We start from the raw sequence: 17,401 nt of genomic DNA, 5'->3' as shown, positions 1-17,401 counted from the left end.
TCAATATTTACACTTTTGCCTCAAAGCTTGGAAATTAAACTTCATCTCTTATTCTTATGTTTTATGACTTACTGAACATTTTTCTCTTCTTTGACAACACCAAATTCCCACTCTAACACTAACTTATGAACATTAGGTATTTTTACCGATTATGTCGTTTTACTCGTTTTAACTTAAAATCGATTAGCAAAAATCGTTTAACATAATTTTAAGCTTCATATTCTATTAGGAAACATCAAAATTCACATTTTTCATCTATGGGTAATTTTTCAAACATAAATTCTAGCTCAAATTAATAGTAGAATTAGATTAAGCAAGCTACTGGGATTTTAAAAATATAAAGAAAAAGAAAAACGGGGCTAGAACGGACTTACCATGAAGCTTGGAAGATGAACAAACCCTAGCCATGGTGTTCCCTTGCTACATTCGGCCATGGAGAAAAGAATTGAAGAAGATGATAACTTATTTCATGTTATTTTGTCTTTATTCATTAATTAAGGCATTTTACCAAAATGCCCTTAAATAGCTTACATACTAACCATGTCTATTTTTTTCCATAACATAACCAATGGTCTAATTACCATTTAAGGACCTCCAATTTCAAATTTCATAGCAATTTAACACCTCTAGCTTCTAGAACTCAACTTTTGCTCTTTTTACAATTTAATCTTTTTAACTAAATTGAGTTCTCAAACGTCGAAATTTTCGAACGAAATTTTCATGAAATATTTTCGTGAAATTGTAGACCATAAAAATATAATAAGAAATAAATTTTTCCTCATCGGATTTGTGGTCCCGAAACCACTGTTCCGACTAGATCTAAAATCGGGCTGTTACATAGCAAATCACTCGATTGGAATAATGAAATAAAACAAGTTCAAATAAGAATATAAATTCAATACTTTAATTAAATAAAAAAAGTCCTTGAATCAAAACTGATTCAAGAAGAAAAACAAGAAAGTATCTAAAAGTCGAAAAGAAAATAATCTAAAACTAATTCTAAACTACGAGGGTTTTTTGAAGGCGTCTAAGGTCACTTGATTACATTCAACATCTAATGGTTTATTTATAAAGGTGTTGTCAGCCCAAATAAGGTCTTCAGCACTTCTTAGGTCTTCGTATAAGTTTGATTGTGCAGACAAAAATAACCTTAGATTATATGGGAAGGACGTCGACATGTGTCACTTTACACCAAGGCTATGGCACGACAAGAAACAAAATTCCAACCTTAGTCAATTGTTTGGTTCTTTGACGGCTCAAGAAGCTTGTAGATCACTCATCCCTTGCTTCCACGTCAATTGGGTCTTTATATCTTCATCCTACATACTCAATTAAACTATATAAACACAACCTAAAACCCATGTCAGCCTATTGGGTTACAACACCTACAAAATGTGTTGAAAAATACTTATTTTATTAACTTTTAATTCTAAGGCCTAATTACCGAAAACGAAATATAAAATCCTAATTTCCATAGAAGACAAGCTCTTTAAATGCGAAATTGATCGTAATTAACTACTATACTTGATGACAAGTCAAATACCCCTTCACTTAAGTCTTTACTTGTCTTCAAGCAAACTACCCAAAATAAAAACTAAACTAAACTAAACTAAACTAAAACTGAAAAATAATAAATAAACATGCGAAGAAAAAACATGTACTTGAGCCGGCTTAATACACAAGATTGGATCGAAGCATTGACACTAGGAAGATTTGCTTAAATATATAACTCTAACTAGAAATTTAAACAATTCAAAGTTATTTACACCTAAACAGACTAGTGAAATAAATTACAAAGTAAACAAGTTAAAGAAAATTAAATATATTTCCCTATCAAAATGTATATACGAATATAGGATTTATTTTTGTAAAGTATAGTCAGTTCAAATATTCTTTTCTCCACTCGATTTATTTTTATCCATTCTTTGAACTCTAATGCAGTAATATTTCAATGATAACCCTTATTACATTTTTTTTACGTGCCAACATACTAGAGATTTTTCTCGGGCACTTCTTATAAGGGTTATACTAGTCATACCGCACTTTTTTAATAACCATTGATTTTACCGAGTATTTTCTATTTAATTTGAGCCTCCTGTATTTCTACAAATATAATTACCTATGCATATCTACCTTTATCACTTGGTACATTTAATCTCTTTTACCTATTTACAGTGTAATAAAATGAACTAATTAGTCTAAATAAAAATAACCTAAACTATTTAATTAGTCTAAATTTACAATTTAAACAAACTACCTAGGTATATTCTCCTAACCAATCACTTGTATTTCTACAAATTTCAAGCACAAACATGCAATTAAAAGGAAAATTAAAAAATAAAAACAAGGAAAAGAAAATAACTAAAAAGAAACTTTTTAAAATCTTCTTACGTCACCCCCTACACTTTATTTGGTGTGAAACTAAAATTGTAAGAGAAAGATGTTACCCGATTCGTGTGGTAAGTGCATCGTAATTTGTAGCATTATTCCTCTTTTTAGTTTTAGCTCACAATTGTAGTGTCGACAAAATTTGTGGGGTTCCTACAAAGAGAAATAAATGCACAGAAACATATATATTGAAAATTCTAAGTCAGACTTAGAAACTGACTCCTCCATCATCTAATAAAAATATACAAAAATCCAAATATATAAATTTTCAACATTAGTCAGACTTAGATACTGACTCCTCTATCATCTGGCCCTTGCCTCTATCGCGTCTCGCTGATGCTTTCGTTGCCCACCTTCTCGAAGTTTAGGCTGGGCTATGTTGGCTCGGGTGGTGGATCACCATGCCTCTCATCGATGAGCGATCTAGGTGACATACCTGCTCATAGTTTGATGGTACGATAAGGATGTCCTCCATTTCGTCCTCATCTTCCTTATCATCATCGTCACCCTCTTGGGCTGGTGGTGGGAACCTCTCGAACATGCAGGGAGTGGCACTGCTGTGGGCCATCCATTCTGTTTCACAATACGGATCAAAATGTCTCTCATGTCCAACATCTAATAGGTCTGCCACTCTGATATCGGTATATCCGTGAGGTTTGTCTCTGATATCACGATTCTGCTTGCACTAAAGCTCAATAAACTGGTCGTATAAGTTATCCCCAATCACGCTCCAGGCGGGTCTTGTAAATAGCTTGATTGGTGACATGGGGACGTCAGCATGGCGACATATGAAACTGATCAGATGTGGGAAGTACATACTCTATTTTTGATGTCGCATGCAATTGAACATCTCATCGTATATCCAGTGGCCTATGTAAATTTCATCTCTATGCAAAATTGAGTAAAGCATAACCGCTCGATAGGTGGTAACATCAGGCACGTTATAAGTCGGCATGAGACTAGTGCAAATAAACTGCATCCACACCTTGGCCATCCGAAACATAATGACCTTGTTAAACTTAACGGCACCTTGAAGTTGGCTTGGTGAGTCACTCATCCCTTGCTTCCACATCAATTGGGTCTTTATATCTTCATCCTACATACTCAATTAAACAATATTAACACAACCTAAGGCCCATGTCGGCCTATTGGGTCACAACACCTACAAAATGTGTTGAAAAATACTTATTTTATTAACTTTTAATCCTAAGGCCTAATTACCGAAAACGAAATATAAAATCATAATTTCCATAGAAGACAAGCTCTTTAAGTGCGAAATTGACTGTAATTAACTACTATACTTGACGACAAGTCAAATACCCCTACACTTAAGTCTTAACTTGTCTTCAAGCAAACTACCCAAAATAAAAACTAAACTAAAATTGAAAAACAAGAACTAAACATGCAAAGAAAGAACACGCACTTGAGCCGGCTTAAGACACGAGATTGGATCGATGCATTGACACTAGGAAGATTTGCCTAAATATATAACTCTAACTAGAAATTTAAACAATTCAAAGTTATTTACACCTAAACAGATTAGTGAAATAAATTACAAAGTAAACAAGTTAAAGAAAATTAAATATATTTCCCTATCAAAATGTATATACGAATATAGTATTTATTTTTGTAAAGTATAGTCAGTTCGAATATTCTTTTCTCAACTCGATTTATTTTTATCCATGCTTTGAACTCTAATGCAATAATATTTCCCCAATAACCCTTATTAAATTTTTTTATGTGCCAACATACTCGAGATTTTTCTCGGGCACTTCTTATAAGGGTTATACTAGTCATACCGCACTTTTTTAATAACCATGGATTTTACCGAGTATTTTCTATTTAATTTGAACCTCCTATATTTCTACAAATATAATTACCTATGCATATCTACCTTTATCACTTGGTACATTTAATCTCTTTTACCTATTTACAGTGTAATAAAATGAACTAATTAGTCTAAATAAAAATAACCTAAACTATTTAATTAGTCTAAATTTACAATTTAAACAAACTACCTAAGTATATTCTCCTAACCAATCACTTGTATTTCTACAAAGTTCAAGCAGAAACATGCAATTAAAAGGAAAATTAAAAAATAAAAGCAAGGAAAATAAAATAACTAAAAAGAAAATTTTTAAAATCTTCTTACGTCACCCCCTACACTTTATTTGGTGTGAAACTAAAAATGTAAGAGATAGATGTTACCCGATTGGTGTGGTAAGTGCATCGCAATTTGTAGCATTATTCCTCCTGTTAGTTTTGGCTCACAATACTCTCCGTTAAGTAGTCTATAATACCCTCCTCGTTGAAATCCTCATACATAAAAAAGACTAACGTATCAAAAAAATCGTGGGTATAATATGGGGCGTCATAGGATCGGCAAATATTACGAGGTGTAATTGGTACTTCTTTGCCTCGGATAGTCACGTGGGTGATCGTCTCACTTCTTTGCTTCTAATTCTCCTTATCTTTTAGGGAAGCATAAAATTCATGAACAATAGTGTCAACCGCCGATTCAATCGAGGCTGAACAAAAAATATTCCAACGGTGGCCTCGAACGAGATCCCAAATCTTGTCGCAAGCAGACATAGTGTGATCGAACCCACGTTCATGTATAAACGATTGTCCACTCATCTAAAAGAACAATCGTTCAACTTTCGTATTATGGAAGTGATTTGCCTCGGTGTTACTCAGTGCCTAAGTGGGACGTCATTATTTTCTTGGTGCCATTTTCAAATTAAAGTGTAATAGCAGCTAACCCAAGTAATAAAAATGATAAAGAATAAGTTTTGAACATAATACTTCAGGTGGTTGTCAACTAGCCTTGGTTCTTGATCAATGTAAAATGGAACAAAATGAAAAATCAAAAACTGAAATGAAGAAAAGGAGATGAACACTCACTTAGGTGAATCAGAAGTTAAAAATACGAAAGATTGAAGCTCGATGACGGGGAAGATGTGTGACGGCTCCGAAGGGATGTTTTCTCTCTTTTGGGTGTTTTAAATTGTGTTCTTATGCTTAAAATTGATGGTTATAAATAAAATTTTGACGGGCTTAATGCTATAAATGGCCTGATATTACCTGAAAACATAAGCGTTTCATGCCACAGCCTGTGCGTGGTGTGACACAACGCCCTAATATCACCCATTTTATATTCGAAGTCTTCGTGTCGCACCACAAATTGTATGTGGAGTGGCTCGCCCTTTTAAACATCGGATACCATTGCTTCAAAATGTTTGTGTCGCGCCATAGCCTATGCATGGTATGACACAACATTGTTTCTAGCCCTTTAGGGTGTGTTGATGTCCTTCGATCGTCTGTTTTCATCCCCGTTTAGATTTCTTTCATTTCATGATGTCTGAAAACTAGAAACTCACCATGAATATACTTGAAGGTTCATTTCGACTATATATGCTTAAACTTCTCTTCATTTCTTAAGCCTCCTATTTATTGGTTAATTAAGCTTAACAGCCATATCAGAAACGAAGAAGAAGGCATACTTATGTAAGAAAACTATGATTCATTCTCATGTAGAGGAACTTTAAAGATTATTATAACTTCAACTATCACAGTACAAATTCAATGAATTAAACTGAAATCCTCAATTTTTTTTCTCTTATCTTCGATTAAGGGATCCATAAGATTTAAAAAGATTTCTAGTTTACTGAATTTCCCAATTTCATAAGCTACTTCAGTAGTTTCTCCCCACAAGCAGACCATTCCATAATATCTCTCTTATCAAAACAAACCAGAGAAGAATATAGAAGAAAGAAAATGAATACAAAAATAAAAGAGTGTTCCTAGGACAATGACGTCTATCTCTTATATAACCCTTCCATACTTATACACTAAATTCACTTTATCAACAGCAACATGAATTTCCCCCATCATAATGTTTCACACTAAGGAAATACTTGGTTCTAAAGTAACGAAACTAATAATGGAAATCTAACCATTTTTTAAATTAGCTAGCAAGGTCTAATTAATTACACTAGGACCCTAAAAAACAAGAGGTTTTATACTTTGATACCCAAAATTACTGTGATACATATCCTTTAATATTTTCGGGTGTGACAGTATTTCGCATCAGTTCTTTATCTTGGAGACATAGCATGGTGATGAGTGATGGAAAATAAGCACAACCTGTCTTTCTTATTGCAGATTCCAGAATTTCTTGGAAAATTATTTTTCCCACATTAATTGATTTTTCAGTTCTTATACAATATAAAAGAAGCATTTGTTCCATCAAAATAGTGCTACTATATGTTATAGGCATAAAATCCAATCGAATAAAATAGAATCATACATTTGCCTCTCAGGTTAGAAATTCCCTCAGGCAAGAATGAATACCTTGCCTCCTAATTGTCCATCTAGTTCTAGGAACTGTAACTACTTTCAAAATATCATGAATCATCTCCTCACCAATATCATCACACATGGTCAAGTAGTCATCATTGTCAATATCTGACAAATCAAATCATTGATAACTGATGATGTTAAAGACAACTCCTTTTCTCATACTAGTAGTGTTGTTACTGTGGACAAATTAGGATGAGAATAGGATTCTCGAACAACGTTTTCATCTGGAGAAAGTCAGAAATCACACAAAAAAAACTTTCAACTCAGTTCTTTGATGGTTTTCCGAATGAATGTTGGCATAATAGCATTGTCATTGCTAGCAAACATGAAACCTTTATTCAAGAGCATTGGTTTTTTCTTAAAAATCATGATAAATTACGCTTTTGCACCTGAAGTTTAAACTAAGGCTAGAACTCATTAATCTAAATAACAAAACACTTCCTTTTTTGAGACATATCATTTAACAAAATAATTAACACTCGAGGCAGAACGAACCAATGGAATCCAGTGCACTGTCAATTAACCAAACAGGTAGCATGCAAAAGTTAAAAAAAAAACTACCCCAATTACCATGTTGATGTGGCATAGAATCTTGATGCGCGAAAATGGGCTACCTTGAATCACCGACGTGGATGAGTTACTTTTGTCGTGGATCGCTGAGGGTTGCTGCTTATGGTAGAATGAGCTGGTAGGAGTGGCAGCTTGGGATGAAAAAGGAAAGCGACAGTGATGGATGAGGAATAGAAAAGCGATGACAATGAGGAAAAAATGGTGGGCAGCAGCAAGCTATAAAAAAACACGAGGGAAAAAAGAAAAAGAAAAAAACGTAATAGAAATATAAGAGTAAGCTCTAATTCAACCTAAGTCAAATTTTAATCTCTTATTAAGCAGGGTTTCATCTTTTTCATACTATTATGATTTATTATTTCATTATTTTTTATTTATTTTTGACAGCTCATAAAATTCTCATCTTTTGAAAGATCGTAGTTGTCAATCATAAAATTTCTCACAAATCAAGTAAAGTGAGCAAAGTTTTATTTTGCTCAACTTCACCCCAATAGTGTTTCCATCGTTAACCATTTACCTCAAACATACCTCCCTTACCATATTGCATTTCGATCACTCCATATGGATATACCTTGTTGATAGTGAAACGTCCAGACCATAGAGATTTTAATTTTTCAGGAAACAACCTTAACCAAGAGTTGAACAACAATAGAACTTGCTAACCTGCTTCGAACTTACGCGATTGGATGTGAATATCATGCCACTTCTTTGTTTTTTCTATAAATATTTTGGCATTTTCATGGGAGAACATCTGAGTTCCTTTAATTCATCAAGTTACAACATTTGTTTCTCTCCAACTTGTTTCAGATCCAGATTAAGCTGCTTGAGAGCCTAATAAGCTCTATGCTCAAGCTTTACAAGTAAATGAAAAGTTTTTCTGAACACTAACTGATAAGGCAACATACTTAAAGGGGTCTTGAATGTTGTTCGATAAGCCCATATAGGATCATCAAGTCTCCTAGACCAATCTCTGTGGCTTCGATGCACCACTTTTCCAGTATCCCTTTTATTCCTTTGTTCGCCAGCCCAGCTTGCCTATTTGTTTGTAGGTGATAGGCCGTCGTGATCTTGTGTCTTACATCATATTTATTGAGTAATCATTTTAGCCACTTATTCACAAACTGAGATCCCTAATCACTAATTATAGCCCTTGGAGTCCCGAACCTAGTGAATATTTACTTAGGTAAGAACCGGTGACTACTTTGGCATCATTTGTTAGGTATGCCTCGACCTCTACCCACTTGGACACGTAATCAATCGCCACAAAAATGTAATTGTTACCATAAGAGAGGAAATGAACTCAAAAATTGAATATCCTAAACATCAAATAATTCTACCTCAAGGATATTGCTTAGAGGCATCTCGTTCCTTTTTGAGATATTTCCCACTAGTTGGCACCGATCGCAATTCTTTACATAGGCATACGCATCTTTAAATAAATTTTTCCAATAGAATGTAGCTTGCAAAACCTTGGCTGCTATTTGTGATCCTCTAAAATCTCCCCCACTTAGGGATGAATGACAATGGAAAAGATACCTTCCCTAACCATGAAATGACATTTCTCTCAGTTAATGACAATGTTCATCTCTTTCCACCTTTTTAGCACCTTAGCTAAATTATCTAGATAGTCATCATATGAATCTCCAAACACTGAAAAACCATCCATGATACTTCCAAGAAATTTCAACCATGTCAGTGAATATCACCATCATCCATTTTTGAAAAGTTGCAGGCACATTTCATAAACCAAAAGGCATTCGCCGAAAAGCAAACTTACCATATAGACAAGTGAAAGTAGTTTTATGTTGGTCCTTCAGGGCTAAAACTATCTGATTGCACCCCAAATATCTATATAAGAAACAATAGTAGTCCCTACCAACAAGTCTATCTTACATTTGATCAATGAACGGTAGCGAAAAATGGTCCTTTTGGGTTATTTTGTTTAGTTTTCTATAATCTATGCAAATTCGCCAACTCATAACTGTTCTTCTTTAAATCAGTTTGTAATTCTCATTCTCCACAATCATGATTTTCCCTTTCTTTGGAACACATTAGACTAGACTTACCCACGAGCTATCAAAAATGGGATATATGATCCCCATATCCAATTACTTAATGATTTCATTTCTGACTATCTCCTTCATGATTGGATTTAGACTCTTCTACCCATCAACCTATGCTTTCTCCCCACCTATTAGAATTTTATGCAAGCACAGAGATTGACTAATTCCTCAACGTGACCCGATTTGTTCCAGATCTCGGGTGTCATTAAACAATAAAAAACATTTAGCAAAAATAGTTTACAATTTTCATTTATTGTAAACCTGTTATTTGAAGTCTCAAAAGAAAGACTTAACATTTGGAAATTTAAAATGAGATATATATATGATCAGTAACTTATTACATCAGATTTGTTACTGACCACTACAAGATAGAAAATTATTTTAAGACAGACTCAAAAGGCGTATTCAAGATTGTGTCACATATCCTGAAAAGCAATAACAAACCTTATAAGTACAAGAGTACTTAGTGAACTCATGAACCATACCTTGATGGATTTTTTGTAATCTTATACGAATTTTCAATTAGTCAACTACTTCTCTATATCATTTACTATGGTTGGGACCATCACAATATTAACCTTCCTTTATACGTCAATTACCGTGTCCTTTTCATACTTAACCTTCCATATCTTGTTAATTGAGGAATCCTTTCAATCATTACATAAATCTCTTGTTCCATAAATCTTACTTAACATAACATACACTTAGAAACCACTTCTAATCAATCCATTCCTTAACCCATACTTTCATTTCAAACAATTGTTCACTAACATTGTCTTAGATAGATACATATATATGGCGAATACTTACACAGTGTTTCATACCAATAGTTCACATTCAAAGCTACCCTGATCCAGTTCTGTTCACACATCCATACTGATAATTCACTGTGTATAACATCCAATTGAACTCCTTATCATGCTATAACAAAATCTCATAATTCAAAACAGCATTGTCTTAGATTCAGAATAAATTTAGAAGAAGATGTGATACCCTTTACTTTTCATACTTATAAATCATCATAACAGATACCCTTCTTGACATACAGATATACATATCTTTTTCATGAAAAACTCTTAAGAATTTATTCAACTTAATCCATAGCATATCAATACCTTATCTGGGTTATACTTATTACAAAACTACTAAAACTGACTCATATCTTACCATAGTGGTAGACATTCAGATTCATAGCTTGTCAGATATTCCTGACAGTTCACACCACATAGACTTAGCAGAATGCACCATACAAGCAATCAAATAGAACATGCCACTAAGGGGATCCATTTAGAATTTTCCAGAAAGGCATCTCTTTCAGAGTTCACCACAAAGGTTATTCTATCAGAGTTCTCTACAAATGTTATCCTTAGTTATTGTGTTTACAATATAGATTTGACTAAACTCACATTACGTGAGGTTTGCCCATCATTGTCCTAGGACACACAGAGAACCCCATTAGGTAATCATCCTTCCTTAGTTCCTTTTAGAGGGTGCCATGGCCATGGACTTTTCCTTCAGATTTCATATCAGAGTTTGTATTTTCAGTCCTGACGAACTCTATCAAACACCACCGCGGTGAATAGACACTAACTCTCTTGACAGACTCTTTATGCATTGACACAATCTAAATTCGACCCATTTTTCTTCACTAACTTACACCCAGTCAAAACACGCATCTCATAGCATACATTGAAACATATATGTACTCAGCCACACTTCCTTGTTTCAATACTCATACACAAATCATCACATACTATACTATTCATGACTTCGGTTCCAGAGTTCAATCAATTTCTTATAGACATACTTCGATATGAACTGTATACATGCAAGAGATAAAATAAAGACTCATCGGCAGTAATTTCACGAACCAGCAGTAACCACTTCTTAGAAACATAATTTCACCATTAATGCTCTTGTACATACAAATTACTTATCATTTCAATCGTTGACCATCCAATGCAGAAACCTTATACTTACAGTCTCGCTGTTCATTTACCAAATATAGATTTGCTCATTCAGTCCTTAACATGCAAAGCTAAAATACTTACCTCATGCGAAATAACTATTGATCATAAAATAACCTTAGCCTCTAGATCATCGAGGCAGGATACATTCAGATTTAAGAAAATTTTTAGTATATACCACTTAAGAAAGAGGAAGAAGAAGAAGAACACATTCTCACCTATAAATATGACACATCTTACTTAGTGGAACTTAACAAGTGTCATGCGTATCAAAATTTGCCTTCTTATTGGCCTACAGCTTTCGAGAAAAATATAAATAAGTTTCCTTCATCAAACTTATCAGGCTTAACTATACAGTTGGTTTCTAACCATATTACTTAAAATCTAACCAGCACAGTATTCCATACATCCAAGCATACTATACCTTTGGCAAATACTGATACGTCTAAAATATATAGGTTTTTCAATCACCTTTTTAATTATAATATATACAAATTTTAAGTATATGGGCAAATAATTGAGTCATTTTAGTTCATATTTAGACATTGGGCATAATTTTAGTAAAGTGTGTAATTTTTTGAAATTTAGTATTAATTTTACATGATTTTACTATTCTATGCTACATGTTAATTTTTACTCAATTTGCTACAATTGGACCACTGGATTAATTAATATGGGATTCAATAAAAACACACATGCATCCAACTCATTTGAACGGCTAGATGATGAATTGGGCTAAAAATATTGCCTTGACCCAGCTTGAAGATGGTTGTTGAAGAGAATTATATTGTTTCTTAATTGGGTTTCCAAAATCATCCAACAAGGGGAAGAGAAGCCCAAATTTGGTAAGACACCAAGAGCAGCCCAAATGAGCTTCGGATTAATTGAATTGAAGGCTACTACATCCGTGAAAAAATCACAAATCAACCTCCAACTTAAAGCTTGATTATCATCCAACCCAAACCATGAATTAAGGGAGAATCGGTCGCCAAATCAAGTAACCAACAACCTCCCATCCCATATTTCATGGCTGGCCAAGTAAGGGAGCAAACCGAGGGATCTCCATATTATTTTTAGCAAACTCCCAAGTCATCCCTCTATTATAAATGCTACCCCTAATTTGCCATTTCATTCATCCTTCATCCTTCAATTCACATTTCTATCATCTTTCCCTCATCTTGGTTTCTTTTCTACCATGCATAAGCCATCCATTTCCCTCACTTCCCTTTAGTTAGCATTTCCCTTGAGAAAAACTCTCTTGGCCACCTTGGTCGGCCACCACGATCGATCTTTAGAGAATCGTCGAAATCATCAAGAGTTCCTTATTCATTATTCTTTATTCTTGTTCTTAGTTATTCAAATATGTTTGCAAATTGTTTAATTGTTTTTCCATTAACGATGATGACTTAATTTTTTTTTAGCTAGAATGATTGCAATAATTTGATAAACTTCATTTGATTCGTGTTTATGATGTTTTGTGCCTCAGTTCTTCATTCTTCCAATTAAAATCATTTATGTATTTCATGCATTAAAACATGTTTGGATACATTAGAATTAGTTGATCAATCCTAACCAGATGGCAAATACTCATCCTATAATTCTTTTTTATCCCTTAACACAAACATCTCCTTAATACATGGTAAAACATTAGAAAATCAAATTCTTACTTACTCTTGTGGCCGTCACGATATGCCAAAACAATCTTTTGCGTGGATAACGCTACACCAGACAAACTATTTACTGCTATAGTCCACCCGATTACCCTTTTGAACTTATTCAGAACTTTAATCAATTTCTCCTCTTGGCACTCAGTTAACTCAAATAAAATTATGACAAGAAAAATAAAAGAGTTACCCAAATAGACATATTTCAAATGGGATGGAAGTACCTTTAACTCCAATTTAGGTGGCTCTTCAATTGATGTCTTTGGTTGAATATGCTCATGGTTTGTCAACTCCAATGGTTCGAATCTGGATTGTGGAATGAATCCCTTAGAATTGGCTTCCAACAAAACTAGATCATCATCTTTCTCATCATCACTAGGTAGATCAAACACTAAAACATGTTCTAACGAGTCATCTACAAAATTGAGTTCCCATTTTGTAGCCAAAGATTCTAACTCGAACATCGTGAAATGCTCCTCAACCGTATCAGAAAATCTCATAACATTAAATACGTTAAAAGTTACATGATCATCTTGAACTTGCATAGTGAGTTTACCCTTCTGCATATTAACTAACATTCTATTGGTTACCAAGAAAGGCTTTCCCAAGATGATTGGTACTTCTTTATCTGCTTTAATATCCAAAATAATGAAGTTAGTAGGAAATTTAACCAAAACATCTTCGATTTTCCTCCAAGGTGTGTTAAGGATCTATTTGCCAGTTGAAGTGTAACCATTGTTGGTGTAACTTTACCAATTCCCAAACGCCTAAATATGGACATGGGCATTAATATGATGCTTGCTCCTAGATCGTAAAGACTAATAACATAGTAGCAATCTCCAATATTATAAGGTATGGTAAAATTCTCTTGATTTTTTATTTTTAGAGGCAGTTCGTTCTATAGGAACACGTTACACTATTTTGTCAATGCAATTGTCTCAAATTCCACGAATTTTTTCTTTTTGGAGAGGATATCCCTCATAATTTGACATAGTTTGGTATTTGCTCCAATAGCTTCCACCAATGGGATATTAATATAAAGTTGTTTAGGAACATCTAAGAACTTTTTACTGGAAGTGGTGGAATCTTAGCTTTTACTGGATAATCCTTTGTGGAAACTTTTTTGTATTTGACACGAGTGTTAAATTATTAGGAATAACTTGTTTAGGGTCTCCCTCATTATGGATCACAGAATCTGGCTTTTGAAAAGCAAGAGTTTCAACATTCGGTTAACCTTCCTATTTGTTCTGAGCTATAGCAGGCTCATCTATAACCACAACATTGGGCTCCAATGTCCTTCCACTTTGCAAAGTAACAGCTTTGCAATGTTCTCTACCCAAACTTCTCAAATTTTTAGTGGAACTCGGCAAAGCTCCTTGGGGTCGAATTTTGAGCTTATTGGCTAATTATTCTACTTGGTTTTCCAGACTCCTCAAGGTTGCATAGTTTTTTACCATATATGACTTTAACAAGTGCTCCAAACTATTGGAAAGTTTGACTTGTGGAGGTTTCTAAACTTGTTGTGTAAATCATAATCGATTATTCGATTGGGTTGGCATATAAGAGTCACTAGCACCTGAGCCTTGATTACTCAATGAAAAGTTAGGATGGCTACACCATGAAGTATTATAAAATTTTGAATGCATACCTTGGTCATTCCTATTTAGATATTGATTCCCCATGTAGTAGATAGACTCCAGACTTGACGGGCAATTTTCGAACACATGGCCAACTTTACAATAGACACATGAAATGTTCTCGAATTAGTTCAGTTGCTAACATGTCATGTTAGCATAAAAACCATTAGTAGTAATGTTCTTAAGCATGGAAGACATAGAAGAGACCTTAACTATAGGATGTAAGTGCATCCACTTCATGTATTCATGCCACTCTTCTTTTTGTGGTTGTTCGATTGGTTGGTCACTGATAATTGTTGCTAAATATTCTTTCAAGAATTTCGTAAGCCTCATTGTAAGATTTCAACGAGAATAGAAATAACTTCAATCACAATGCCTCTTCTGTTACACCGACCAATTTAAATGAGTTGCTCACCTCAATGAATAAACGGAGACGAAGATGTGGATCTTTAGTAGGCATCCCACTAAATTGACCCATTGTTTGAAGCATTTGGAACATCACTAGCTTCAATTCAAATTGTGGTGTCTCAATTTAGGGTCTTACAATTCTTGGATTGGTTTTATGAACAACATATTGATGGATAGCATGGTCTCTGCCATCAACAAGGGCTAGATTATGAGTATTACTAGCTTCTCCTCTTTGATTTTGATTCATTTCTTCAACTTGTCTCATAGTTTCTTGCTTTCTTCTACTCTATCTAAAAGTACGTTCAATTTTAGGGTCAACTGGAAGTAGATTGATAATAAGGTCTATGTTCACAAACACTTGAAAATCACCAAAATAAACCAAATTGCAAAATAATCAATTTCAAAAATAATGTCAGAAAACACAGTCCCCCGCAATAGAGCCAAAAACTTTTTGTGAAATTAATAAAATGGTCTACAAGTATACACAGTCGTTAGTAAGTAACAAAGTAGTGAGTAAAGAGTATTGTCTCCACAGGGACTGTATATGTAAGGCAAAAATTATGAAATTATTAAATAATAAGTCGATGAAGGAAACAAATAAAAGTGAATTTAATAACTATCCTAATTTAAAAACCTTAAATGTGCAAAGACAAATGAAAGTAAATAACACAGAATAAAAATCAGCAAAGCACAAGATTACATTAATATGACATGAAGAAGCTAGATTAATTATTTTCTTTCAATTTAAAATTATTAAAACAATGTTAATGATGTTACGCAATCTATTGGCAAATTGGTTACTTACTAACCCAGAATTAGAAGTTATGAAATCAAACTTTTCAACCTTGAAGTCTCTTTAACATATTTCTATGATCAATTAACCTCAAAATCTCACAAACAGATATCATGGTTATGCAATGTAACAATACCATTAAATACTAATTTGATTTCTAAGAAATCAAACATGCATCATTCAAATATAGTGTCCACTAATTATCATCTTGTTTGGATAAAATAATTCGTTCAAATGTTTCCCAACATTAATTATGCATGAATAAACATGAGCATGATTTTATTTGAATGAGCAAACAAACCAATGTACAGAACAATATTAACAAAGTATAAATAAAATGAAACAAGAAATTACAATAAACCTAGCTTCAACAAATTTAAGCCATAAACATTTAATTGAAAGTAAAAGAATAAATTGCAATCATGTTTACCAACTTGAACAAAAATAAAAGAGTAGAAGAAAGAAACTAGAAATCGATTTTGTTTACTTCTTTGACACTACTAGTGTTGCTCCTCCTTTGCTCCAATGTAGAAATATTCTCTCAATGTTGATTCTGGCAACTCCCAAAATCTTACTATTTTGTTTCTCTCAATTTAATGTTTCTTCTCTCAAGTGCAGTGCTCAAGAAGTGGAAAAAAAATAGGATGAATGAATTATGGAATGATGCCCTATTTATAGTGGAGAAACCCTAACGCCCAATGCTAAAAATAGCATGGGAATCCCTTGAAAATCTCCTTTGTATGGCCGGTCCTTGAGTAGTGGAAGAGGATTGGATGAATTTCTTATTTTTGGATGAGGAAGAAGTCCTCCCCTTGATTCCCTCCACTTGGTGGTTGTCGTCCCTTTTATTCTCTCTCGATGGTTCCTTGATTCAAGGAACAATGTTGAAGAAAAGGCCTTGTGGACTATTTTTCCCTTGGATGGATGATTTGGGCCTCCTTGTCGATGGGTTGGGCCTCTATCTCCCTTAGTAGGCTGTCCAAAGATATTAACTCCTTTTAGAGTTGGGCCAAGATGGATTCTAAAGCCCAATAATCATTTTTGGGACAATTAGAGATGTTAACAAATTAGCCCAAAACTTGAATTCCTACTTTCTTTACCTAATGAGTCATTTTATTTCCTCAAAAATATGGAAAACAAAGTATTTAGCATAAAATTAGTTAATATAACACATTTTCATAGTATTGAACAAAACAATAAATAAAAGCTACAAAAAAATGTCATCAACTACCTAGAATTTGCATAATTTATCTATTAAAAAGAGTTAAAAATAACTCTATATTTTAGAGTTATCAATTATGCCCTGAAACACGTATTGATTTTGCCAGTATTATTTGGACCTTCACCGTCGAAACCACCATCTTCTAGTTCAATTGGAACCGGCTCTGGTTTAAAAAATAATACAATTTTTAAACCATCCAGCCCGAACTTCTAGATTGGATTATTGTCAAATTCAGTGCCCTCTTCAATCTCAACCCCTTTTGATTGTCCAGGGTTGGATGTCTCTTCACTGGTGCAGGTTGTAATGAGTACATCATCCCTTCTTATATAC

This window comes from Gossypium hirsutum, chromosome D08, assembly GCF_007990345.1.
Source record: "Gossypium hirsutum isolate 1008001.06 chromosome D08, Gossypium_hirsutum_v2.1, whole genome shotgun sequence".
NCBI classification, from domain to species: domain Eukaryota; kingdom Viridiplantae; phylum Streptophyta; class Magnoliopsida; order Malvales; family Malvaceae; genus Gossypium; species Gossypium hirsutum.
This window is presented reverse-complemented; position numbering follows the sequence as displayed.